Genomic DNA, 27,613 nt, shown 5'->3' with positions numbered 1-27,613 from the left:
TGAAGTCAGCCAGGCTACAGAACCTGTGTAATTAATGTGTGTCCAGAATTAAAGGGATGAGGTGGAAACCCTAGGGGAGAGATGGACCTCTGAATGAATGGGGTTGGGAGGATCCCAGTGACATGGTGGATTGAGATTCTAAAGACTAGGGAGACTTGCATGGATGCAGCACCAGTACCTGAAGCATTGATCTCCAAGAGAAGGGTTTCCTAAGACTGATGCTTTCCTACATTAACACTTGGCTGCTCTGGATCCAAACACCATGGAACATGAAATGGCTGGTACAATGTAAGAAGACAATTTGACCCTCCCCCCCACATTAGTAATCTGACTACGTGGAGAGAATTGGACCCTGATTAGACTACAAGGAATGCGGCCACCTTTAAAGAGACTCTGACAGACATTAACTCCCTCATTCACAAGTGTTCGAGGCAATGATGGCCATGATTTGGTTTGAGGAGGCCCTGATACCTGTGACACAGTTTAATAGGATGGTTGCTAGAGCACAGTTGCTCAACATGTGGCCCTCCAGCTGTTGTGGAACTACACACAGTGTGCCAGTTATGATATTAGGGAATGCTAAAACTGTGGCAGGGCACGCTGAGATGTTCAGTTCCACAGCAGCTGGAGGGCCTCATGTTAATCAACACTGAAAGAGAGTCTACATACTGTAGATGCTAGCCAAGTGGCATTGTATACTGCGAGCTAGTCTATTACCAAATTCCAGTAATACAGGACAAAATAGGATTTTAATTACCTACCGGTAAATCCTTTTCTCGTAGTCCGTAGAGGATGCTGGGGTCCACATTAGTACCATGGGGTATAGACAGGTCCACTAGGAGCCACTGGCACTTTAAGAGTTTAACAGTGTGGGCTGGCTCCTCCCTCTATGCCCCTCCTACCAGACTCAGTCTAGAAACTGTGCCCGAGGAGGCAGACAACTTCGAGAGAAGGATTTTACACACACAGATAGTGGCGAGATTCATACCAGCTCACACAAACAAAGCAAACCAAGCTAACTAGCTTGAAAACTCAGCAACAGCTGAATAATAGTACTGAAGCAAGTAATAATGCAGTACTTAACCAAGAACAAAGCAGTACTGAACCAAGTAACCACTGCAGGATAACGAAGCACTGGGCGGGCGCCCAGCATCTTTTAGGGACTACGAGAAAAGGATTTACCGGTAGGTAATTAAAATCCTATTTTCTCTAACGTCCTAGAGGATGCTGGGGTCCACATTAGTACCGTGGGGATGTACCAAAGCTCCCAGAATGGGATGGAGAGCGCGGAGACTCTTGCAGAACTGAGTGATCAAACTTTAGGTTCTCAGAGGCCAAAGTATCGAACTTGTAGAACTTAGAAAGCGTGTTCGACCAAGACCAAGTAACCGCTTGGCAAAGCTGTTAAGCAGAGACATTCCGGGCAGCCGCCCAGGAAGAACCCACGTTACGAGTAGAGTGGGCCTTAACAGATTTTGGACACGGCAACCCTGCCGTAGAATACGCATGCTGGATAGTGAACCTGATCCAGCAAGAGATTCTCTGCTTAGATGAAGGATACCCAAGTTTCTTGGGATCTTACAGGACAAACAGAGTCCGATTTTCTGCTACGAGCAGTCCTCTTCACATAGATTTCCAGAGCCCTTACAACATCCAAGGACTTTGATGACATTGCGGAGTCAGTAGCAACTGGCACCACAATAGGTTGGTTGATATGAAATGCCATCAATAAAAGGACTGATTCTTGCAAAGATGCAAGAAAAGCAGAAGCGACTATATGTCTGTCCTGGGGCACACTTGTACTGTATAAGAAATATTAATTAATGAAAAGAAAAAAAAAAAAAATGAAAAAAATATGTAAAATGTAACTTTTATTAGGATCCTTCTAAAAGTAAATCATAAAAATAAGATTTTAAACCTACCGGTAAATCTATTTCTCCTAGTCCGTAGAGGATGCTGGGGACTCCGTAAGGACCATGGGGTATAGACGGGCTCCGCAGGAGATAGGGCACCTAAAAAGAACTTTGACTATGGGTGTGCACTGGCTCCTCCCTCTATGCCCCTCCTCCAGACCTCAGTTAGAGAACTGTGCCCAGAGGAGATGGACAATACAAGGCAGGATTTAGCAATCCAAGGGCAAGATTCATACCAGCCCACACCAATCATACCATGTAACCTGGAACATACATAACCAGTTAACAGTATGAACAAACGACAGTAACGGTCCAAGACCGATGTCAACTGTAACATAACCCTTATGTAAGCAACAACTATATACAAGTCATGCAGAGTTTCCGCACTGGGACGGGCGCCCAGCATCCTCTACGGACTAGGAGAAATAGATTTACCGGTAGGTTTAAAATCTTATATTCTCTTACGTCCTAGAGGATGCTGGGGACTCCGTAAGGACCATGGGGTTTATACCAAAGCATCCAATCGGGCGGGAGAGTGCGTATGACTCTGCATCACCGACTGAGCAAACGCTAGGTCCTCATCAGCCAGGGTATCAAACTTGTAGAATTTAGCAAAAGTGTTTGACCCCGACCAAGTCGCCGCTCAGCAAAGTTGTAATGCCGAGACGCCTCGGGCAGCCGCCCAAGAAGAGCCCACCTTCCTAGTGGAATGGGCCTTAACCGAATTTGGTACCGGCAATCCAGCCGTAGAGTGAGCCTGCTGAATCGTATTACAGATCCAGCGAGCAATAGTCTGCTTCGAAGCAGGAGCGCCAATCTTATTGGCCGCATACAGGACATACAGAGCCTCTGTTTTCCTAATTCTAGCCGTCCTGGCTACATAAATTTTTAAGGCCCTTTCTACGTCCAGGGATCTGGAATCCTCCAGGTCCCCTGTAGCCACAGGCACCACAATAGGTTGATTCATATGGAACGACGAAACCACTTTAGGCAAAAATTGCGGACGTGTCCTCAATTCAGCTCGATCCACATGAAAAATCAAGTAGGGGCTCTTGTGTGACAAAGCCGCCAATTCTGACACTCGCCTTGCTGATGCTAAGGCCAACAACATGACCACCTTCCAGGTAAGAAATTTCAACTCAACCTTGTCAAGTGGTTCAAACCAGTGTGATTTTAGGAACTGCAACACCACATTCAGGTCCCATGGTGCCACTGGAGGCACAAAAGGGGGCTGGATGTGCAGCACTCCCTTTACAAACGTCTGGACTTCTGGGAGAGAAGCCAATTCCTTCTGAAAGAAAATCGAGAGGGCCGAAATCTGTACCTTAACCGAGCCTAATTTCAGGCCCATATCCACTCCTGTCTGTAGGAAGTGGAGAAGACAACCCAAATGAAAATCTTCCGTAGGTGCATTCTTGGTCTCACACCAAGACACATACTTTCGCCACATACGGTGATAATGTTTTACCGTCACCTCCTTCCTAGCCTTTATTAAAGTAGGGATGACCTCTTCCGGAATCCCCTTTTTTGCTAGGATTCGGCGTTCAACCGCCATGCCGTCAAACGTAACCGCGGTAAGTCTTGAAATACACAGGGCCCCTGCTGCAACAGGTCTTCCCTCAGAGGAAGAGGCCAGGGGTCTCCTGTGAGCATCTCTTGTAGTTCCGAGTACCAAGCCCTTCGAGGCCAGTCTGGGACAAAGAGTATCGTCTGTACTCTTCTTCGTCTTATGATCCGCAACACTTTCGTGATGAGAGGAAGAGGAGGGAACAAGTAGACCGATTCGAACACCCACGGTGTTACCAGTGCGTCTACTGCTACTGCCTGAGGGTCCCGAGACCTGGCGCAATACCTCCAAAGTTTTTTGTTGAGGCGTGACGCCATCATGTCTATTTGAGGAGTTCCCCAAAGACGTGTTACGTCTGCCAAGACTTCTTGATGAAGTCCCCACTCTCCTGGATGGAGATCGTGTCTGCTGAGGAAGTCTGCTTCCCAGTCGTCCACTCCCGGAATGAAGACAGCCGACAGAGCGCTTACATGATTTTCCACCCAGCGAAGGATCCTTGTGGCTTCCGCCATCGCGACTCTGCTTCTTGTCCCGCCTTGGCGGTTCACATGAGCCACTGCTGTGACATTGTCTGATTGAATCAGAACCGGAAGGTTTAGAAGAAAACTCTCCGCTTGTCGAAGGCCGTTGTAAATGGCCCTGAGTTCCAACACATTGATGTGTAGACAGGACTCCCGATCTGACCAAAGACCCTGAAAAGTCTTTCCCTGTGTGACCACTCCCCATCCTCGGAGGCTCGCGTCCGTGGTAACCAGGATCCAGTCCTGAATCCCGAACCGGCGACCCTCCAGCAGGTGAGCACTTTGCAACCACCACAGGAGGGACACTCTGGTTCCTGGGGACAGAGTTATTTTCCAATGTAAATGCAGATGGGACCACTTGTCCAGAAGGTCCCATTGAAAAGTCCTTGCATGGAACCTTCCGAAGGGAATGGCCTCGTAGGCCGCCACCATTTTCCCCAGAACTCGAGTGCATTGGTGAACTGACACCCTTTTCGGTTTTAGCAGGTCTCGGACCATATTCTGGATGTCTTGGGCTTTCTCTATTGGGAGGAAGACCTTCATTTGTTCCGTATCCAGTATCATACCTAGGAACGGCAGTCGAGTTGTCGGAATCAACTGTGACTTCGGTAGATTTAGAATCCAACCGTGTTGCTGGAGCACTCTCAGAGAGAGCGCCACACTGCTCAGCAATTTCTCTCTTGATCTCACTTTTATCAGGAGATCGTCCAAGTATGGGATAATTGTGACTCCATGCTTGCGCAGGACCACCATCATTTCCGCCATTATCTTGGTGAAAATCCTCGGGGCCGTGGAAAGTCCAAACGGCAACGTCTGAAATTGGTAATGACAATCCTGTACAGCGAATATCAGGTATTCCTGATCGGGGGCATATATGGGGACATGAAGGTACGCATCCTTTATGTCCAGAGACAGCATAAACTCCCCCTCCTCCATGTTGGCTATTATTGCTCTGAGAGATTCCATTTTGAAATTGAATCTTTTTATGTACAGGTTTAGGGATTTCAGATTCAAAATCGGTCTGACCGAACCATCCGGTTTCGGGACCACAAATAGGGTTGAATAGTAACCTCTTCCCTGCTGGTGCAGGGGAACCTTGATTATCACTTGCTGTATACACAGCGTTTGAATTGCAGCTAACACTACATCCCTTTCCGATGTGGAAGCTGGTAGGGCCGATTTGAAAAATCGGCGCGGGGGCACCTCCTCGAATTCCAATTTGTAACCCTGGGAAACTATTTCCAACACCTAGGGATTCAGGTCCAAACTGACCCAGGCCTGACTAAAAAGTCGAAGACGTGCCCCCACCGGTGTGGACTCCCTCAGGGGAGCCCCAGCGTCATGCTGTGAGTTTTGGAGTAGCCGGGGAGGACTTTTGTTCCTGGGCACCTGACGAAGCAGGTGCTCTTTTGCCTCTGCCCTTACCTCTGGTGAGGAAAGAGGATCCCCGACCTCTTTTGGACTTGTGCGACCGAAAGGACTGCATCTGATAGGGTGTTACTTTCTTTTGCTGTTGGGGAATATATGGTAAAAAATTTGATTTACCTGCTGTAGCTGTGGAAACCAGGTCCGTCAGCCCATGCCCAAACAATACATCACCCTTATAGGGTAGTACTTCCATATGTTTTTTGGAATCCGCATCACCCGTCCATTGGCGAGTCCATAAGGATCTTCTCGCTGAGATAGACATGGCATTGGCCCTAGACGCTAGCAATCCAATGTCCCTTTGAGCATCCCTCATAAATAAGACTGCGTCTTTTATATGGGCTAGAGTTAGGAATATAGTATCCTTATCCATATTATCAAATTGATCTGTCAGCTCATCTGTCCAAGCTGCAATTGCGCTACACACCCATGCCGACGCAATCGTCGGTCTTAACACAGCACCCGTATGAGAATAAATACCCTTTAAGGTAGTTTCTTGCCTGCGATCTGCAGGGTCCTTAAGGGCCGCTGTGTCAGGAGACGGTAGCGCCACTTTCTTGGACAAGCACGTCAGGGCCTTGTCCACAGTGGGGGGTGATTCCCAAATCTCTCTGTCCTGCTTAGGGAAAGGGTATGCCATAAAAATTCTTTTGGGGATCTGCGGTCTCTTATCCGGAGTCTCCCAAGCTTTTTCAAAGAACTCATTTAATTCATGAGATGTGGGAAAATTAATAATCTGTTTCTTTTCCTTAACATGTGTACCCTTTTGTTGGGGACCGAGGGTTCATCCACAATATGCAACACATCCCTTATTGCCACAATCATACACTGAATGGTTTTAGTCACCCTAGGGTGCAATTTTACTTCGTCATAGTCGACACTGGAATCAGAATCCGTGTCGGTAGTAGTGTCTTGTGTTAAGGGACGCTTGAGACCCCGACGGGCCCTGTGAGTCTGTCTAATCTGAGGATTGACCGCCTGATGTCCCCCCCTAAACCAGCCTTATCAAGCCTTTTATGTAAAGATGCCACACTTGCATGCAACGTATGCCACATGTCCATCCAATCTGGAGTCGGCACAACCGACGGGGACACACCACTCATTTGCTCCACCTCCTCCTTGGAGAAGCCTTCCGCCTCAGACATGTCGACACACACGTACCGACACCCCACACACACAGGGAGTTACCTATAAGGGGACAAAACCCCAACCAGGCCCTTAGGAGAGACAGAGAGAGAGAGTATGCCAGCACACACCAGCGCTTAAAAACACTGGAATATATGACCAAATAGCGCTGTTATATGTATATAATTGTAATCTCCACTCACTGCTTCGCCAAAGTGCCCTCCTCCTCTTTTTTCCAGCCTGTGAAGCTCAGCAGGGGAGAGAACAGGGAGCCAGCGTTTCCTCGTGCAGTCTCTGTGGAGAAAATGGCGCTGGTTAGTGCTGAGGATCAAGCCCCGCCCACCCGACGGCGGGCTTCGGTCCCATCAACTTTCTATAGAAAAATGGCGGGGGTTACCGGATTTACTGTGCCACAGCCTAATCCATGCTTATCAATGCCAAATATGAGGAATATTGCTGCCCAGGGCGCCCCCCCCTGCGCCCTGCACGCTTCAGTGTGTGTGTGTGTGTGTGTGTGTGTGTGTGTGTGTGTGTGTGTGTGTGTGTGTGTGTGTGTGTGTGAGAGAGTGAGTGAGACTGGGAGCAATGGCGCGCAGCTTACCTCATGAATATCTGATGTCTTCTGCCGCCTGATGTCTTCTTTGCCTTCTCATACTCACCAGGCTTCTATCTTCGGCATCTGTGAGGAGGACGGTGGCGCGGCTCCGGGACAAACCCCAGGTGAGACCTGTGTTCCGACTCCCTCTGGAGCTAATGGTGTTCAGTAGCCTTAGAAGCAGTGCCCAACTTTACAAGCCAGCTCTGCTTCTCTCTCCTCGGTCCCACGATGCAGGGAGCCTGTTGCCAACAGGACTCTCTGAAAATAAAAAACCTAACAAAAATTATTTTTCCACAGAAAACTCTGGAGAGCTCTCTGCAGTGCACCCATTCTCCTCTGGGCACAAGATCTAACTAAAGTCTGGAGGAGGGGCATAGAGGGAGGAGCCAGTGCACAACCATAGTCAAAGTTCTTTTTAGGTGCCCTATCTCCTGCGGAGCCCGTCTATACCCCATGGTCCTTACGGAGTCCCCAGCATCCTCTAGGACGTAAGAGAAATAATAGTGACAAATCCACATCAAGTATATCATATGGCAATATATCTCCTCAAGCGAAAATATATTTCTGTTGTTGTAGCCTCTTCGGTGAGACTGAATAATTCTTCACCCCTCTAAAATTAGGGAAGATTATAATGAAGAGGATTTTCATCACGCTCAATGAATCCTAACAATGTGCTAAATCTCATGGGATACTGATATTGTTCCAGAGTTGTGTCAGGCCCAATGCCGTGAGTTAGAATAAAATACCTACGGTACCTGGTATTCCCTGTAGGTTACCCAAACAGGTACTGACCCGGTCCCACAGTGTATTGCTTCCAAGATCAGACGAGGTTGGGCATACTCAGTGTGGTTTGACCGTAGGCGAGTATCTTTCCATACAGTCTTAGAGATGCCCAGACACACTCTCTGAAATAAAGGTTGAATATAGAAAATCCTAGGTATTACTCCTAATATACAGGAATGAACAGAGAATCTAGATATATCTCTGTTGTACCTCTGAAGCAATACTGTAGTGTTGGAACAGGTCTTTGCTGGTTATGCCAGTATGTCCTCTAGGACAATAACTACCCTTATTGTTGGTAGCTGAGGATTAAATTCAAGATACCAGCTACTTATGCTTTATATATGCCAATATGTCCTATCAGGACAATATATATCATAGTATGTGAGTGGCAGAGAATTGGGTCTGAGATACCGAACACTTCTGCTTTTTAGTCATCTGCCTGAGCATCGAATGAAAAAATGAGAGAGTGGTTAGGTATAAATACCCATTCAGAAGAAAGAAAGATGAACACTTCTGCTGCCCTATGAGAAAGCGAAAAGCTGCCCTGTTGCTTATAGCATTGCAGGGCTCGAATTTTAGCACCACAGGATGAGAGAGTGTTCCAGAAAATAATATTAGATACAGTCTGAAAAATAATTTCTTCATGCACAAAATGCCATATACCTTAACATAAAATTTTCAAATAGGGCATATAACAGTGGAAACAAAAATAACAGCAAAAGTTGTGATACTTGTATTAATTTTCAGAACTGAGCAGTAGTACATATGCTGAGTAGAGGAACATATGGTACATAAGAGAAGCATATAAATCCCTAGTGAGACCAAAAGGTCACTGTATGGGTATATAAATCTCTAAAAAGACCAACTGGTCTATATCAGAATCAGAATCAGCTTTATTGGCCAGGTGTACTCACGTACACTAGGAATTCTTTGTGGTACAATGCATCGCCAAGCAGCAACATGAAGGGGGAATACATAGCATACGAAGGGGGAAGAACATAGCATACATCACACACATTACACGTATGAGTTGATACTGCACATTGCAACTGTACAATAGACTCAACATATTAGACATATTATACACGTAGGACTAAACACAAAGGCTGCTTGGCAGAGCAGCACCGAGGCAGCCATCCGCGGCGCCAACTAGAACTCAAACAATGCACATAATACAGAAGATTTAAGTATTACATCAAAAGATAAACCACACAGACAATAAAGACAGAAAGCATAATGCAGGGTTGGTGTAAGCATTTTGGGTAATAACCTCCAGGGGTTGTGTATTCCACCCTCACAAGGTACCAGGTGCGGCAGCCATCTTAGGCGCTCTGCGTAGGATTACCCAGGGTGGAATAGTCCACCCCTAGAAGAGAACACAAAACGGGAAGATTGCAGAGTCCTTAGGTTCAGTGTAGGGTTCCAATAAAACCATCAGGTCCATGTATTTTTCATCCCATCCACAAGTCTACCAGATAAGGCAGCCATGTTGGGCGCACTACGAAGGTTACACAGTGGGAGATGAGCCATACAAGGGCCAAATGCATTCACGGGAAAACTGACATGAGTGTAGGAGTATGCTATACCCTGCATGGAAAGATCCAAATGAAGCACACCCTGCCCATGGAGGAACCATCCGAGGCAGCCATGTGAGGCGCACTGTGTAGGTTACTGCTGGCAGGGTGTGCAACCAATGGAGGTACACATTACAGGAATAGCACACAGTGGGGGGAAAGTGCCCTGTAAGAAGAAAGAAAAGAAAGACACATTTGCAGGAAAACATTAATTTGTGAAAATGATAAATGTCCTGGTCTCATGAGAGCAGTGCGGGTGGGTGTGAGAGTGTGGGGAGCAGTGCGGGTGGGTGTAAGAATGTGGAGTGCACACTAATGTCCAATGGAACTGACCCAGCAAAATCTGGTCCTGATGCGCACGCCCCTCAGTTCCCTGCTCAGCTTGAGGGGTAGTCTTGGGGGCAGTCATGATGTTCTTGGACAGAGAAGTAGTAGGCATTGGTCCTGGTGTTCTCAAGGCAGAGGTGAGGAGAGGCCACATGATGGTCCTGAGTTGCAGTGTTTGGGGAAATTGTTTTATTCGAGATTTTAGCGTAGTCCAAATCCAGTTCAAACTCCGGTTCTAACTCCATTCTTAAATCACATTCTTAACAAATGCATTCTTCACAATTGCAAGCAGGCCAAGTCCTGACTGCAGGCCTTGATAATATTGCTCTTAAATGCTCCAACTATATCAGCTGGCAAAGGGGGAGGTATGCAATCAGAAGTTCAGCTAATTAACAGAGGTTATTTTGCATTGAAGAAGGATCACAGACATTTGCAGACAAACTTCCTTGGGGTGTGAAAAGTGTAGCCAGAGAGAGATGAGAGACTCAGATATACAAGCATGAAGATGGTGTTTTTACCTGTGAAGAGAGGAGAAATGGTTTTCAGTTCCGGTTCTAACTCCATTCTTAAATCACATTCTTAACAAATGCATTCTTCACAATTGCAAGCAGGCCAAGTCCTGACTGCAGGCCTTGATAATATTGCTCTTAAAATATATATAGTTGGTGGAGAGAACCATGCGGTAAAATACCAATGTCTGCGGTCCTTGTGACCGGAAATACGGAGCGCCAGTACCGGACGTGATCTCCATTCGGTTACCAAAGCAAAAATATGATATGAAAAAGTTAATTATGACATATAAAAGTTCAAAGAGTGTCATAACCTGTAAGGCTTCTGTTTCTACTGAGGTCCATAATGAAAAACATGTACTATGCGGCAAAATGTAACACTGTGAAACTGATATTCATTCACAGGACGGAATAGAGCTGTAGATATGCATGATATGAAATGCCGACACAACCTTCGGAAGGAACTGCTGACGTGTCCGGAGCTCAGCTCTATCTTCATGGAAGACCAAGTAAGGGCTTTTACAATACAAAGCCCCCAACTCCGACACACGTCTAGAAGGAGCTATGGCCAACAAAGTGACAGCCTTCCACGTGAGAAACTTGACCTCAACCTCCTGTAGAGGCTCGAACCAATCCGATTGGAGGAACTGTAACACCACGTTAAGATCTCATGGTGCCGTATGTGGCACAAAGGGAGGCTGGATATGCAGAACCCCTTTCAAAAAAGTCTGAACCTCAGGGAGGGAAGCCAGCTGTTTCTGGAAGAAAATGGATAGGGCCGAAATCTAGACTTTCACAGATCCCAACCTCAGGCCCATATCCACACCTGCTTGCAGGAAGAGGAGAAACCATCGAAGTGGAAACTCCACCGTAGGAAACTTCTTGGATTCACACCAAGATACATACTTTTTCCAAATGCGATTGTAATGTAGACGTTACTCCTTTCCTAGCCTATATCGGGGTAGTAATAACCTTGTTCGGAATGCCCTTCCGAGCTAATATCTGGCGTTCAACCTCCATGCCGTCAATCGTAGCCGCGGTAAGTCTTGGTAACGGACCCTGCTTCAGCAGATCCTCCCAAAGAAGAAGAGGCCTCTGATCTTCCAACAGTAGATTCAGAAGATCCGCGTACCAAGCCCTTCTTGGCCAGTCCGGAGCAATGAGGATTGCATGAACTCTTGTTCTCCTTATGAGCTTTAGAATCCTTGGAATGAGTGGAAGTGGAGGAAACCCGTACACTGACTGGAACACCCACGGAGTTACCAGGGCGTCCACCGCCACTGCTTGTGGGTCTCTTTACCTGGAACAATACCTCCGAAGCTTCTTGTTGAGACGGGAGGCCATCATGTCTATTTGAGGTACACCCCAAAGATCTGTCACCTCCGGATGGAGGACCCACTCTACTGGATGGAGATAGTGTCCGCTGAGGAAGTCCGCTTCCCAGTTGTCCACTCTCGGAAATGGAAATTGCTGACAGTGCCACCGCGTGCTTTTCTGCCCAGAGGATGATTCTTGTTACCTCGGACATTGCAGCTCTGCTCTTCGTTCCGCCCGGCTGTTTATGTAGGCTACCGTCGTCACATTGTCCGACTGTACTTGAATGGCCCGATCTCACAGAAGGTGTGTCACTTGGAGAAGGGCGTTGTACACGGCTCTTAGTTCCAGAATGTTTATTGGAAGACTGGATTCCATATTTGACCACCTTCCCTGGAAAGTTTCCCCTTGAGTGACTGCGCCCCATCCCCGGAGACTTGCATCCGTGGTTAGAAGGATCCAGTCCTGAATCCCGAACCTGCGGCCCTCCAGAAGGTAAGGCATTTGTAGCCACGAGAGGAGTGAAATCCCTGCTTTCGGTGACAGACGTATCCTCAGGTGCATATGTAGATGAGAACTCGACCACTCGTCTAGGAGATCCAGTTGGAAGGATCGAGCATGAAATCTTTCGAACTGTAGAGCCTCGTAAGAGGCAACCATCTTCCCCAGAAGGCGAATGCCCTGATGAATCGATACCCGGGTTGGCTTGAGGATATTCGGGACCATTGTTTGTATCACCAACGCTTTCTCCACCGGTAGAAACACCCTCTACACTTCAGTGTCGAGGATAATCCCCAGGAAAGACAATCTCCTTGTCGGCTCAAAATGTGACACTGGAAGGTTCAAGATCCAACCACGGTCCCTGAGCAGACGTGTCGTGAGAGCAATGGACTGCATCCCTGGATGATGCCTTTATCAGCAGATCATCCAGATATGGAATTATGTTCACTCCCCGTCTGCGGAGGAGAACCATCATCTCCGCGAAGAGACCGAATGGCAGTGCCTGAAACTGATAGTGACTGTCTAACAGTGCAAATCTGAGATAAGCCTGGTGCAGCGGCCAAATCGGAATGTGGAGGTACACATCCTTGATATCCAGGGATACCAGAAACTCCACCTCCTCCAGACCTGAGATCACCGCTCTCAGAGACTCCATTTTGAACTTGAACTCCCTTAGATAAGGGTTTAGTGATTTCAAGTTCAAAATCGGTCTGACCGAACCATCTGGCTTTGGTACCACGAAAAGGTTTGAATAGTAACCCATGTTTTGCATACGAGGTTGAACTGGAACAATGACCTCTGACTTTTCCAATTTTTGGATGTCTTCCTGTAGGATAGCCCTATCAGCAAAGCTGATAAGCCTGATTTGAAGAATCGGTGAGGCGGGGTTTCTTGAAACTCCAGTCTGTACCCCTGGGACACAATATCCTGTACCCAGGGATCCAGGCCGGACGACACCCAGACGCGGCTCAAACGTCTCGCCCCCACCTTCCCGTCCTCCAGGCTGTGTGGTCAACCGTCATGCTGAAGATTTTGAGGTACCAGAAGCAGGCTTCTGGTCCTGGGAACCTGCAGGTGCAAGCTTTTTGGATTTTGCCCGTCCATCTCGAAAGAAGGTGGTAGGAGGCTTGGACTTTTTTGATGCAGAGGAAGAAAAGGGTTTCTTCGCAGAAGGCGTAGCTGAGGGAAGAAAAGGTGACTTAGCCGCGGTTGCCGTGGAAATCCACGCATCCAACGCTTCCCCAAAGAGAGCCTGACCTGTGTAGGGTAGGTTCTCCACACTTCTCCTGGATTCCTCGTCTGCAGACCATTGGCGTAGCCAGAGTCCCCTGTGAGCTGAGACCGACATGGAAGATATCCTTGTGTTCAGCGTACCCAGGTCCTTCATGGACTCCAGCATGAACGCAGAATCCTGTATGTTAAGTAAAACCATTCAATGTCAGTTCTATCCATTGTATCTAAGTCCTCTAGTAACGTGCCTGACCACTTTACTATATAGCTTTAGAAATCCATGCACAGGCAATAGTAGGCCTTAAGGCCACCCCTGAAGCAGTGTATATGGATTTGAGTGTAGTGTCAATCTTACGATCGGCCGGTTCTTTTAACGCAGTAGAACCAGGGAAAGGTAAAAACCACCTTTTTTGACAGTCAACTATGGGCAGGTTTTCCCATCTTTTTCTATCCTCCTCAGGGAAAGGAAAAGCAACCAGAACCCTCTTGGGGATCTGGAATTTTTTCTCCGGGATTTCCCAAGATTTTTCAAACAAAGCGTTTAATTCTTTAGACGCAGGGAAGGTTAGCGAGGCTTTCTTATTGTCTGTGAAGTAAGCCTCTTCAACCTGCTCAGGTGGTGGGTCAGTAATGTTTAACACATCTCTAATGGCCTCAATCATGAGCTGCACCCCCTTTGCCAGGGATGCCGCCCCCCTAAGCACATCCCCATCACTGTCTGCCGTGTCAGAGTCGGTATCTGTGTCATCCTGCATAATCTGGGCAAGTGCATGTTTCTGTGGGTAAATGCTAGGGGTTTTTGAAGGAATAGGAACAGAACCTGAACAAACTGCCATAGAATTCTTTAAAACCCGAGTTTCAGTCTCAGTGTGAGCTACCCTAGTAGAGATCTGAGAGATCATTCCCTTAATAGAGGTCAGCTATTCTGGCTCGGCAATAGGGATTTGAGACAAGACATTACATTCCTGTGTACATGGAATGGATTCCTCTGGAGAAGAAATGTCCTCTGCAGCATAAGACACAGAATCCATGGACATGGCTATGTGAGAAAGCATACACCCAACACACACAGGAAAATGTCAGACACAGTTTCCCCACCAAGTACCTTCAAAGAAACACAGAGCTTGAAGCCAGCACACACACACACAGTGCTTCACTAGGTAGTTATAACAGAAATACCTGGCGCTGCCTGTCAGCGTCTCTGTAGCTTGATCTGCAGGGAGGAAAATGGCGCTGAACGCTGCTGGATCTGCTCTGAGGAGAAGCTCCGCCCCCTGATGATGGCGCGTCTTCCTGCACTTTCAAATTTTATACTGGCCGGAGGATTTTAGCAATCAGTGTTACAGAGGTCCCTGAAAGCCCTTTTAGTAACCAGTGTAGGGTATTAACGTTGATGGCTCAGGGTGCCCCTCCTGGCGCCGCACTGATGTACCGCTGAGCACTCCGGAGTGCAGTTAGTACTGCGTTCCTACCCTGTTGCCGCCATTCACACCAGTTTCCCGCTTGTCGGGTCGCCGGTGACTCACTCGCCACCAGAATCTTCTGGCTCTGTTAGGGGGTGGCAGCATGCTGCAGGAGTGAGCAGTCGCCTGGGGCGGCTAACGATAATTACCCTCACGAGCTCAGTGTCCTGTTAGCGGAGACAGTGGCCATTAACCTCTCAGGGTTGGAGACTACTCCCCCCCTAAGTTCCACGAAGTAGGGAGGCTGTTGCCAGCAGCCTCCCTGTACCAAACGCTAATAAAAATAAGAAAACCAGGAAAACCCCTATGGAGCTCCCCTAGCTGTGACCGGCTCCGTCGGGCACATTTTCTAAACTGAGTCTGGTAGGAGGGGAATAGAGGGAGGAGCCAGCCCACACTGTTAAACTTTTAAAGTGCCAGTGGCTCCTAGTGGACCCGTCTATACCCCATGGTACTAATGTGGACCCCAGCATCCTCTAGGACGTTAGAGAAAGATTTGTTAATGCACTACCAAATACCCAGAGACAGTAGCTCTGTCATTCATAGATGCCAAGCATGTACAGTAACAGACATTTATGGGTAAACAGTAGATCATTAATTTCAGGATAACTTTAAATGATATCAAAGGGTCTGCATAAATACATACCTGCAGGCCAATTAGAAACCCCCGAGGAAACCATGCGTTTGTGAAATACTTTTCAAGTCCATATTGTGCTGGAAGGGCTAACTAACATGAGTCGAAAACAATGTAATCTACACCCTTTGTCACACCAAAGCTCCTTCAGACTGCAACTGTTCACATGCGCAAACACATGTGAACACTTGTACCGCATATAAAAACAACATTTTGTTTTCTGTTTTGCACATAACACGAGTTTTCAGGCTAAAAAAAAGCCCAAAACAGAAAATATAAATCTTCTGGAATGGACACTTCTTCTGGTTTAGGGGAGTACATGATATCATATTTGGATAACATTTAAACATAAGTAGCACAAACAGTTATGATGCACAGCAGTCTCCTTAACAGGGGTACGAAATAACATAACATTTGTGTTTGATATGCAGTTGTTTTAATTGAGCTTTGGAGGTTATTACTGTATATCAATGCCTTTAACTTAGGGTGTGTACACACGGGGAGATCCTTGCTATGCCCGATTTCACTTGCGATTTCCCTTGAACTCCCTGGAGCCCAGATAGCACAGATTTTGACTAACTTTTCTTGAGATATGGACTATGTGTGCTTAAGATTTTGGCTTATGTGAGATTTTGGCTTATGTGAGATGTCATTGACATGTGAGATGAACTAGATAGTACACCGATCTAGCAAGGACTGACTTGCTTGCACAGCCTATCTTTTCTTACAATGCCGACCTGGCGGGACCGAGCATCGGGATCGAATCGGGATCGCAAGGTGAAAGTAGTCTGTACTATCTTTTCTTGCGATTTTGACTATATAGTCAAAATCGAAAGAAAATATCTCATCGTGTGTACCCACCCTTAGATGAAAACAGAGTGCATGGATAAGACAGCATTTAAAAAACCACAACATTGCCACAGAGCAACTAATCTAAGTGAAACCAGTATTTTCCAATTTGAGGCTGGTGCACTGAATTAGTGTTAAAAACTAAGAATTTACTCACCAGTAATTCTATTTCTCGTAGTCCGTAGTGGATGCTGGGAACTCCGTAAGGACCATAGGGAATAGCGGGCTCCGAAGGAGACTGGGCACTCTAAGAAAGAATTAGGACTACCTGGTGTGCACTGGCTCCTCCCTCTATGCCCCTCCTCCAGACCTCAGTTAGGGAAACTGTGCCCGGAAGAGCTGACACATTAAGGAAGGGATTTGGAATCCTGGGTAAGACTCATACCAGCCACACCGTACAACTCGTGATACTATAGCAAGTTAACAGTATGAACAACAACTGAGCCTCACGAACAGATGGCTCATAACAATAACCCTTTAGTTAGGCAATAACTATATACAAGTATTGCAGACAATCCGCACTTGGGATGGGCGCCCAGCATCCACTACGGACTACGAGAAATAGAATTACCGGTGAGCAAATTCTTATTTTCTCTGACGTCCTAGTGGATGCTGGGAACTCCGTAAGGACCATGGGGATTATACCAAAGCTCCCAAACAGGCGGGAGAGTGCGGATGACTCTGCAGCACCGAATGAGCAAACTCAAGGTCCTCCTCAGCCAGGGTATCAAACTTGAAGAATTTTGCAAATGTGTTTGAACCCGACCAAGTAGCAGCTCGGCAAAGTTGTAAAGCCGAGACACCTCGGGCAGCCGCCCAAGAAGAGCCCACTTTCCTCGTGGAATGGGCTTTTACAGATTTAGGATGCGGCAGTCCAGCCGCAGAATGTGCAAGTTGAATCGTGCTACAGATCCAGCGAGCAATAGTCTGCTTAGAAGCAGGAGCACCCAGCTTGTTGGGTGCATACAGGATAAATAGCGAGTCAGTTTTCCTGACTCCAGCCGTCCTGGAAACATATTTTCAGGGCCCTGACTACGTCCAGTAACTTGGAATCCTCCAAGTCCCGAGTAGCCGCAGGCACCACAATAGGTTGGTTCACATGAAAAGCTGAAACCACCTTAGGAAGGAATTGGGAACGAGTCCTCAATTCCGCCCTATGCATATGAAAAATCAGATAAGGGCTTTTACGAGACAAAGCCGCCAATTCTGATACACGCCTGGCCGTCGCCAAGGCCAACAGCATGACCACTTTCCACGTGAGGTATTTTAGCTCCACGGTTTTAAGTGGCTCAAACCAATGCGACTTTAGGAAATCCAAAACCACGTTGAGATCCCACGGTGCCACTGGAGGCACAAAAGGGGGCTGAATATGCAGAACTCCTTTAACAAAAGTCTGAACTTCAGGCAGTGAAGCCAGTTCTTTCTGGAAGAAAATCGACAGAGCCGAGATCTGGACCTTAATGGAACCCAATTTTAGGCCCATAGTCACTCCTGACTGTAGGAAGTGCAGAAATCGACCGAGCTGAAATTCCTCCGTTGGGGCCTTCCTGGCCTCACACCAAGCAGCATATTTTCGCCATATGCGGTGATAATGTCTCACGGTCACATCTTTCCTAGCTTTAATCAGCGTAGGAATGACTTCCTCCGGAATGCCCTTTTCTTTTAGGATCCGGTGTTCAACCGCCATGCCGTCAAACGCAGCCGCGGTAAGTCTTGGAACAGACAGGGCCCCTGCTGCAGCAGGTCCTGTCTGAGCGGCAGAGGCCATGGGTCCTCTGAGATCATTTCTTGAAGTTCTGGGTACAAAGCTCTTCTTGGCCAATCCGGAACCACAAGTATAGTTCTTACTCCTCTCCTTCTAATTATTCTCAGTACCTTGGATATGAGAGGCAGAGGAGGGAACACATAAACCGACTGGTACACCCACGGTGTCACTAGAGCGTCCACAGCTATCGCCTGAGGGTCCCTTGACCTGGCGCAATATCTTTTTAGCTTTTTGTTGAGGCGGGACGCCATCATGTCCACCTGTGGCCTTTCCCAACGGTGTACAATCATTTGGAAGACTTCTGGATGAAGTCCCCACTCTCCCGGGTGGAGGTCGTGCCTGCTGAGGAAGTCTGCTTCCCAGTTGTCCACTCCCGGAATGAACACTGCTGACATTGCTAACACATGATTTTCCGCCCATCGGAGAATCCTTGTGGCTTCTGCCATCGCCATACTGCTTCTTGTGCCGCCCTGACGGTTTACATAGGCGACCGCCGTGATGTTGTCTGACTGGATCAGCACCGGCTGGTGTTGAAGCAGGGGTCTTGCCTGACTTAGTGCATTGTAAATGGCCCTCAGTTCCAGAATATTTATGTGTAGGGAAGTCTCCTGACTCGTCCATAGTCCTTGGAAGTTTCTTCCCTGTGTGACTGCCCCCCAACCTCGAAGGCTGGCATCCGTGGTCACCAGGACCCAGTCCTGTATGCCGAATCTGCGGCCCTCTAGAAGATGAGCACTCTGCAGCCACCACAACAGCGACACCCTGGTCCTTGGAGACAGGGTTATCAGCCGATGCATCTGAAGATGCGATCCGGACCACTTGTCTAACAGATCCCACTGAAAGATCCTCGCATGGAGCCTTCCGAATGGAATTGCTTCGTAAGAAGCTACCATCTTTCCCAGGACTCGCGTGCAGTGGTGCACCGACACCTGATTTGGTTTTAGGAGGTCTCTGACTAGAGATGACAATTCCTTGGCATTCTCCTCCGGGAGAAACACCTTTTTCTGTTCTGTGTCCAGAACCATCCCCAGGAACAGTAGACGCGTTGTAGGAACCAGCTGCGACTTTGGAATATTTAGGATCCAGCCGTGCTGTTGTAGCACTTCCCGAGCTAGTGCTACTCCGATCAACAACTGTTCCCTGGACCTCGCCTTTATAAGGAGATCGTCCAAGTACGGGATAATTATAACTCCCTTCTTTTGAAGGAGTATCATCATTTCGGCCATTACCTTGGTAAATACCCTCGGTGCCGTGGACAGACCAAACGGCAACGTCTGGAATTGGTAATGACAGTCCTGTACCACAAATCTGAGGTACTCCTGGTGAGGAGGGTAAATGGGGACAAGCAGGTAAGCATCCTTGATGTCCAGTGATACCATGTAATCCCCTTCGTCCAGGCTTGCATTAACCGCCCTGAGCGATTCCATTTTGAACTTGAACCTTCTTATATAAGTGTTCAAGGATTTCAAATTTAAAATGGGTCTCACCGAACCGTCCGGTTTCGGTACCACAAACATTGTGGAATAGTAACCCCGTCCCTGTTGAAGGAGGGGTATTTTGGTTATCACCTGCTGGGAGTACAGCTTGTGAATCGCCTCCAACACCGCCTCCCTGTCTGGGGGAGTAGTTGGCAAGGCTGATTTGAGGAAACGGCAAGGGGGAGACATCTCGAATTCCAGCTTGTACCCCCGAGATACCACTTGTACAATCCAGGGATCCACCCGTGAGCGAACCCACTGGTCGCTGAAGTTCCGGAGACGGGCCCCCACCGCACCTGGCTCCACCCGTGGAGCCCCAGCGTCATGCGGTGGACTTAGAGGAAGCAGGAGAGGACTTTTGTTCCTGGGAACTTGCTGTTTGGTGCAGCTTTTTCCCCCTACCTCTGCCTCTGGGCAGAAAGGACGCGCCTTTAACCCGCTTGCCTTTCTGGGGCCGAAAGGACTGTACCTGATAATACGGTGCTTTCTTTGGCTGTGAGGGAACATGGGGTAAAAATGTCGACTTCCCAGCCGTCGCTGTGGAAACGAGGTCCGAGAGACCATCCCCAAACAATTCCTCACCCTTGTAAGGCAAAACCTCCATGTGCCTTTTAGAATCCGCATCACCTGTCCACTGCCGAGTCCATAATACTCTCCTGGCAGAAATGGACATTGCATTTATTCTAGATGCCAGTTGGAAAATATCCCTCTGTGCATCTCTCATGTATAAGACTACGTCTTTAATATGCTCTACAGTTAGCAATATAGTGTCCCTGTCAAGGGTATCAATGTTATCAGACAGGGAATCTGACCACGCAGCTGCAGCACTGCACATCCATGCTGAAGCAATAGCCGGTCTCAGTATAATACCTGAGTGTGTATATACAGACTTCAGGATAGCCTCCCGCTTTCTATCCGCAGGCTCCTTTAGGGCGGCCGTATCCGGAGACGGTAGTGCCTCCTTCTTTGACAAGCGTGTGAGCGCTTTATCCACCCTAGGGGATGTCTCCCAACGTATCCTATCCTCTGGCGAGAAAGGGTACTGTCAGGATTCTGATTTAGTATGTCCCCGGAGGGGGCACTAGTGGGTCAGTGTAGGAGTGATAGAGGAAACTGGGAAACTGACAAAAAGTTCCGCGCATGTGCGCTTGATATTTATTATCACACAGGGATAACCGATGACAGGAACAATGAATAATAACTTAATCCGATAAATGAATATTTCAAAAGTCACTGGTAACAAATAAGCAATGAAGATGAACTTGAAACTTGATATAAATGATAAGGCAATAATGAAATCAGATGCAGCAAACAAAACTCTGGTATATAACGAATAGCCATCAAGGCACACAGTCTCTGTAGAAGCATACGTCTTTAAGCCAAGCAAGGCCCTAGCAGGAGACAGTCCTAACACAGCAAGATGTTAAGTGCTAAAGGCAATGCACAGTGTGGAATGCTGGTAATTAGGTGAAGAGGCTGAGAACTGAGAAGACACCTGAGGAAAGTCTCTACTGCAGATTGGTGTAGCACAGGGGTGGGGAACCTTTGGCCCTCCCGCTGTTGTTGAACTACACATACCAGCATGCCTTGCTACAGTTTTGTTATATGGCCATGCTAAAACTGTTGCAGGGCATGCTGGGATGTGTAGTTCAACAACAGCTGGAGGGCCGAAGGTTCCCCATCCCTGGTGTAGCAGACTGTGGCTGGAGTTTGTAGCAAACTGGGACAATGAAGACTGGAACACAGGAACTTGCACACTGAATGTGACTCGCAGGAGAGCTGGAGTGGTTGCTGCTACTTGTAGTTCCACAGGAACACTGGAACAGGGAAACATCTTGGAGATGCCAGAAATAGGAGATTGCTGGAAACAAAGAATTGAAGACTGGAACCTGGAACTGGAAACTGGAACGGAACTGGAACTGCTGGGACCTGTAGTTCCACAGGTCCAATACACAGGGGTATCTCTGCAGACAGAGGACTGCAAACAGGAGACGCCTGTTCACAGAATATGACGTGTTGTCCAAGGCGATGAGACTGAGCCAGGAACTGGAGTTTAAACACCTTGGTCTATGATGATTGGATGATCTCTGTGAGAACACACCCTGCTGGATTAGGTGTTCAGATCAGCTGTGGGTTAGCTGAAGCACTGTGTACTCCAGGCTGCAGTAGACTGAAAACTAGAACTGGAACAGAAATGAACTGCTGGAACCTGTAGTTCCACAGTAGTGATGCGATGGAAAATGCAGATTCATGACAGGTACGCCCTTAGTAACTTTTTGGAAATTACCAGTTTCTTATCGGGGGAAACCCACGCTTCATCACACACTTCATTTAACTCTTCAGAAGGGGGAAAAACCACAGGTTGCTTTTTCTCCCCAAACATAATACCCTTTTTTGTGGTACCAGGGTTAATGTCAGAAATGTGCAACACATTTTTCATTGCCGTAATCATGTAACGGATGGCCCTATTGGAATGTACACTAGTCTCATCGTCGTCGACACTGGAGTCAGTATCCGTGTCGACATCTGTGTCTGCCATCTGAGGTAGCGGGCGTTCTTGAGCCCCTGATGGCTTTTGAGACGCCTGGGCAGGCACGGACTGAGAAGCCGGCTGTCCCACATCTGCTATGTCATCAAACCTCTTATGTAAGGAGTTGACACTGTCACGTAATTCCTTCCACATATCCATCCACTCAGGTGTCGACCCCGCAGGGGGTGACATCACATTTATCGGCACCTGCTCCGCCTCCACATAAGCCTCCTCATCAAACATGTCGACACAGCCGTACCGACACTCCGCACACACACAGGGAATGCTCTGACTGAGGACAGGACCCCACAAAGTCCTTTGGGGAGACAGAGAGAGAGTATGCCAGCACACACCACAGCGCTATAAATCACAGGGATGTACACTATAATGAGTGATTTTACCCTATAGCAGAGATATATATAGAGATATATATAGAGATATATATATATATATATATATATAGAGATATATATATATATATATATAGAGATATATATATATATATAGAGATATAGATATATATATATAGATATATATAGATATATATATATATATATATATATATATATATATATATAGTTATATAGTATTTGCGCCTAAATTTAGTGCCCCCCCCCTCTCTTTTTTACCCTATTGAGCCTGGAAACTGCAGGGGAGAGCCTGGGGAGCGTCCTTCCAGCGGAGCTGTGAGCGGAAATGGCGCCAGTGTGCTGAGGGAGATAGCCCCGCCCCCTTCACGGCGGACTTCTCCCGCTTTTTTTTATGGATATATGGCAGGGGATTTTACACATATATAGTCTTAATGACTATATTATGTGTATTTTTTGCCAATGTAAGGTAATCTTATTGCAGCCCAGGGCGCCCCCCCCCCCAGCGCCCTGCACCCATCAGTGACCGGAGTGTGAGGTGTGCATGGGGAGCAATGGCGCACAGCTGCAGTGCTGTGCGCTACCTTAATGAAGACCGGAGTCTTCAGCCGCCGATTTCCTGGACGTTCTTCTTGCTTCTGGCTCTGCAAGGGGGACGGCGGCGCAGCTCCGGGACCGGACGACCGAGGCTGGGCCTCTGTTCAATCCCTCTGGAGCTAATGGTGTCCAGTAGCCTAGAAGCCCAAGCAGGTAGGTTCGCTTCTCTCCCCTAAGTCCCTCGTAGCAGTGAGTCTGTTGCCAGCAGATCTCACTGAAAATAAAAAACCTAAATATACTTTCTTTTCTAGAAGCTCAGGAGAGCCCCTAGTGTGCATCCAGCTCGAGCCGGGCACAGATTCTAACTGAGGTCTGGAGGAGGGGCATAGAGGGAGGAGCCAGTGCACACCACGTAGTCCTAATTCTTTCTTAGAGTGCCCAGTCTCCTTCGGAGCCCGCTATTCCCCATGGTCCTTACGGAGTTCCCAGCATCCACTAGGACGTCAGAGAAAAACTCTAGTACAGTACAATGGACACAATTGTTAGTAGGGGTTGGGTACGGAATACCAGCAGTCAGGATGCCGGTGGTCAGAATTCAGACACCTGCATCCCGAATGCTTATAATCCCTGCAGGGTGCAGGAGGCAGCTAACCCTTATCCTCTCCCTCACCCTAACCTCCCCCAGCCCGCGCCTAACCCTAACCCTTACCTCCCTACTTACATTCGGGATCCCGGCTGTCGGTATGCCGGCGCTGGTATTTTGACTGCCGGGATTACGAACATCGGGATCTCAACTACATCCCGTTGGCAGTGTGTATGGAAACAAAATACAGAAACTAACATTGGTCTTATCCCTTATGTTAAGCATCAAGCTGGCAACCCACAAATATAAATTTAAACACTATGCTGTGCTCAAACTGACCTGGTTTAAATTCTCCAGAAGAATTGGCGTCACTTGTCCATGTCACCAGCAACAGTCACTGCAAAAAGAGCAGAGATTTATACCACAACATTTTCTTGATGTGGCGTTAGCTGAAATAAGTGAACAATGGTGGTTATTCAGATGTGGTTGGAGTTGCTGTCCAGGCAGTAAAGTACCGATAATCGGTACTTTGCACATGCGCAAGACCCGTTCTGCACATGTGCTAATGGGTCCAGTGACAACGGATGCACTACAGCATCAGACTATCAGTGATTGACAGCCTGATGTCGTTTGCGGGGAAGGCAGGGGCCGGCAACGGACTCCATTTCTCCAAACGGAGGCGTACTGCCACCTTTTAGGGGGAGTGAAGAGGCCAGGGATCTCTATGGTTGTACAGAGATTTCCTGGCCTCTGCGACGGGCTACTTGAACGTCACAAGCCGCCAATGGTGAGTGAATAATCCGATGCTGCATCCTGGGGCGCAGGTTGGATCACTACTACAGCAGGAAGCATCTGCTTATAATAGACACCTCCTGCTGCATTAACATACAGAGCTATCCCTACTGCATCCAAGCAGCAGTGATGGGTTCAGTGTGTATTACTGGTGGACGGGATGCTGGCTGTCCATATCCCGACAGCGGCATCCTGCTCTCCAAAATGCCGGCAGCGGGGCAAGCGCTTTGAGTCCCCTTGCCACAGGATCTATTCCCACTCTATGGGTGAAGTGGACACCCGCGAGTGTAAAAAGCCCTGAAGCACCGGGATTCCAGCTGGCAGCATTGTTGGCTGTCGGGATTTCGGCGTCAGTATACGGAACACTGGGATCCAGACCACCGACAAACTGACTGCATCCAGCAACTCCAACCACATCTGAATGACCCTCAATGTCACTAAATTATTAGTTACTTGAAGAAGCAAGGTCAGCAGTGAATGAGGTTAAAACATGAATGTTTAGCAACCTAAAACAATCTTTCCTACAACAAATATTCAACTATACTTTGAATAGTGTATTGTCACTCTTATTCACATGCTGATATGTGGGTATTTCCTTATGGAAGAGGCCTGTATTTCAGCTATTGTCCAAGTTTAAAAAATAAGATTTTACTTACCGGTAAATCTATTTCTCGTAGTCCGTAGTGGATGCTGGGGACTCCGTAAGGACCATGGGGAATAGACGGGCTCCGCAGGAGACATGGGCACTTTAAGAAAGAATTTAGATTCCGGTATGCTCTGGCTCCTCCCTCTATGTCCCTCCTCCAGATCTCAGTTACAGAAACTGTGCCCGGAAGAGCTGACAGTACAAGGAAAGGATTTTGGTAATCCAGGGCAAGATACATACCAGCCACACCAATCACACCGTATAACTTGTGATAAACCTACCCAGTCAACAGTATGAACAACAACAGAGCATCAGTTCAACCCTGATGCAACAATAACATAGCCCTTATTGCAGCAATAACTATATACAAGTATTGCAGAAGTCGTCCGCACTTGGGACGGGCGCCCAGCATCCACTACGAGAAATAGATTTACCGGTAAGTAAAATCTTATTTTCTCTAACGTCCTAGTGGATGCTGGGGACTCCGTAAGGACCATGGGGATTATACCAAAGCTCCCAAAACGGGCGGGAGAGTGCGGATGACTCTGCAGCACCGATTGAGCAACAATAGGTCCTCATCAGCCAAGGTATCAAACTTGTAGAACTCTGCAAAAAAGTGTTTGAACCTTGACCAAGTATCAGCTCGGCATAGTTGTAATGCCGAGACCCCTCGGGCAGCCGCCCAAGAAGAACCCACGTTCCTAGTGGAATGGGCTGTAACTGATTTTGGCAGCGGCAATCCAGCCGCAGAATGAGCCTGCTGAATCGTGTTACAGATCCAGCGAGCAATAGTTTGCTTTGAAACAGAAGCACCCAGCTTGTTGGATGCATACAGGATAAACAGCGACTCCGTTTTCCTGACTTTAGCCGATCAGGCTACATAAACCTTCAAAGCCCTGACCACATCCAGTAACTCGGAATCCTCCAAGTCACGAGTAGCCACAGGCACCACAATAGGTTGGTTCATAGGAAAAGATGACACCCCCTTTGGCAAGAAATTGTGGACGGGTCCGCAATTCTGCTCCATCCATATGGAAATCCAGATAGGGGCTTTTATGTGACAAAGCCGCTAATTCTGACACACGCCTAGCCGAAGCCAAGGCTTATAGCATGACCACCTTCCACGTGAGATTTTTAACTCCACCGTTTTAAGTGGTTCAAACCAGTGTGATTTCAGGAAACTTAACACCACGTTAAGATCCCAAGGTGCCACAAAAGGAGACCGAATATGCAGCACTCCCTTTACAAACGTCTGAACTTCTGGTAGAGAAGCCAACTCTTTTTGAAAGAAAATGGATAGGGACGAAATCTGGACCTTAATGGAGCCCAATTTCATGCCCAAATTCACTCCCGACTGTAGGAAGTGGAGGAAACGGCCCAGCTGGAATTCCTCTGTAGGAGCATTCCTGGCCTCACACCAAGAAACATATTTTTGCCATATACGGTGATAATGTTTAGCTGTCACGTCCTTCCTAGCCTTTATCAGCGTAGGAATGACCTCGTCCGGAAGGCCCTTTTCTGCTAGGATCCGGCGTTCAACCACCATGCCGTCAAACGCAGCCACGGTAAGTCTTGGAACAGACAGGGCCCCTGTTGCAACAGGTCCTGTCTTAGAGGGAGAGGCCACGGGTCCTCTGTGAGCATTACTTGCAGATCTGGATACCAGGTCCTTCGTGGCCAATCTGGAACAATGAGGATTGTTCTCATTCCTCTTTTTCTTATTAGCCTTAGCACCTTGGTATGAGAGGAAGAGGAGGAAATACATAGACCGACTGGATCACCCATGGTGCCACCAGGGCGTCTACCGCTATTGCTTGAGGGTCTCTTGACCTGACGCAATACCTCTGTAGTTTTTGGTTGAGGCGGGAAGCCATCATGTCCATCTGTGGCAGTTCCCACCAATATGTGATCTGAGTGAAGACTTCCTGATGAAGTACCCACTCGCCCGGGTGGAGGTCGTGTCTGCTGAGGAAGTCTGCTTCCCAGTTGTCCACTCCCGGGATGAACACTGCTGACAGAGCGCTTACGTGATTCTCCGCCCAGCGAAGAATTCTGGTGGCTTCTGCCATCGCCACTCTGCTCCTTGTGCCGCCTTGGCGGTTCACCTGAGCCACTGCGGTGATGTTGTCTGACTGAATCAGAACCGGTTGGTCGCGAAGCAAGTGCTCCGCTTGACGTAGGGCGCTGTATACGGCCCTTAGTTCCAGGATGTTGATGTGAAGACAAGTCTCTTGACTTGACCACAGACCTTGGAAATTTCTTCCCTGTGTAACTGCTCCCCACCCTCGGAGGCTAGCGTCCGTGGTCACCAGGACCCAGTCCTGAATTCCGAATCTGCGTCCCTCTAGAAGGTGAGAACTCTGCAGCCACCACAGGAGTGACACCCTGGCCCTGGGGGACAGGGTGATTAACCGATGCATCTGAAGATGTGATCCGGACCACTTGTCCAGTAAGTCCCATTGGAAGGTCCTCGCATGGAACCTGCCGAAGGGAAATGGCCTCGTATGATGCCACCATCCTTCCCAAGACTCGAGTGCAGTGATGCATTGACACCTGTTTTGGTTTTAATAGATTCCTGACC

The 27,613-nt window shown here is 47.9% G+C and overlaps 1 protein-coding gene across 4 annotated transcripts in view; it reads right to left on the bottom strand.

The window, feature by feature from the left end:
- The window catches only part of MRTFA (myocardin related transcription factor A), a 424,554-nt gene that overhangs the window by 382,940 nt on the left and 14,001 nt on the right, over positions 1-27,613 (bottom strand). For 2 of the 4 annotated variants that reach the window (XM_063940354.1, XM_063940357.1), the window contains exon 2: positions 23,934-23,991. The exons of 1 other annotated variant lie outside the window; for it this stretch is intronic. The gene's annotated coding sequence lies outside the window, so the exon portion shown is untranslated. Of the gene's footprint in view, positions 1-9,839; positions 10,134-23,933; positions 23,992-27,613 lie in introns of those variants that run through there. One more of the 4 variants, XM_063940355.1, reaches the window with a different exon arrangement.

This window comes from Pseudophryne corroboree, chromosome 9, assembly GCF_028390025.1.
Source record: "Pseudophryne corroboree isolate aPseCor3 chromosome 9, aPseCor3.hap2, whole genome shotgun sequence".
NCBI classification, from domain to species: Eukaryota; Metazoa; Chordata; class Amphibia; order Anura; family Myobatrachidae; genus Pseudophryne; species Pseudophryne corroboree.
Note: the sequence above shows the minus strand (reverse complement) of the source record. Positions and strands in the feature narration are given on the sequence as shown.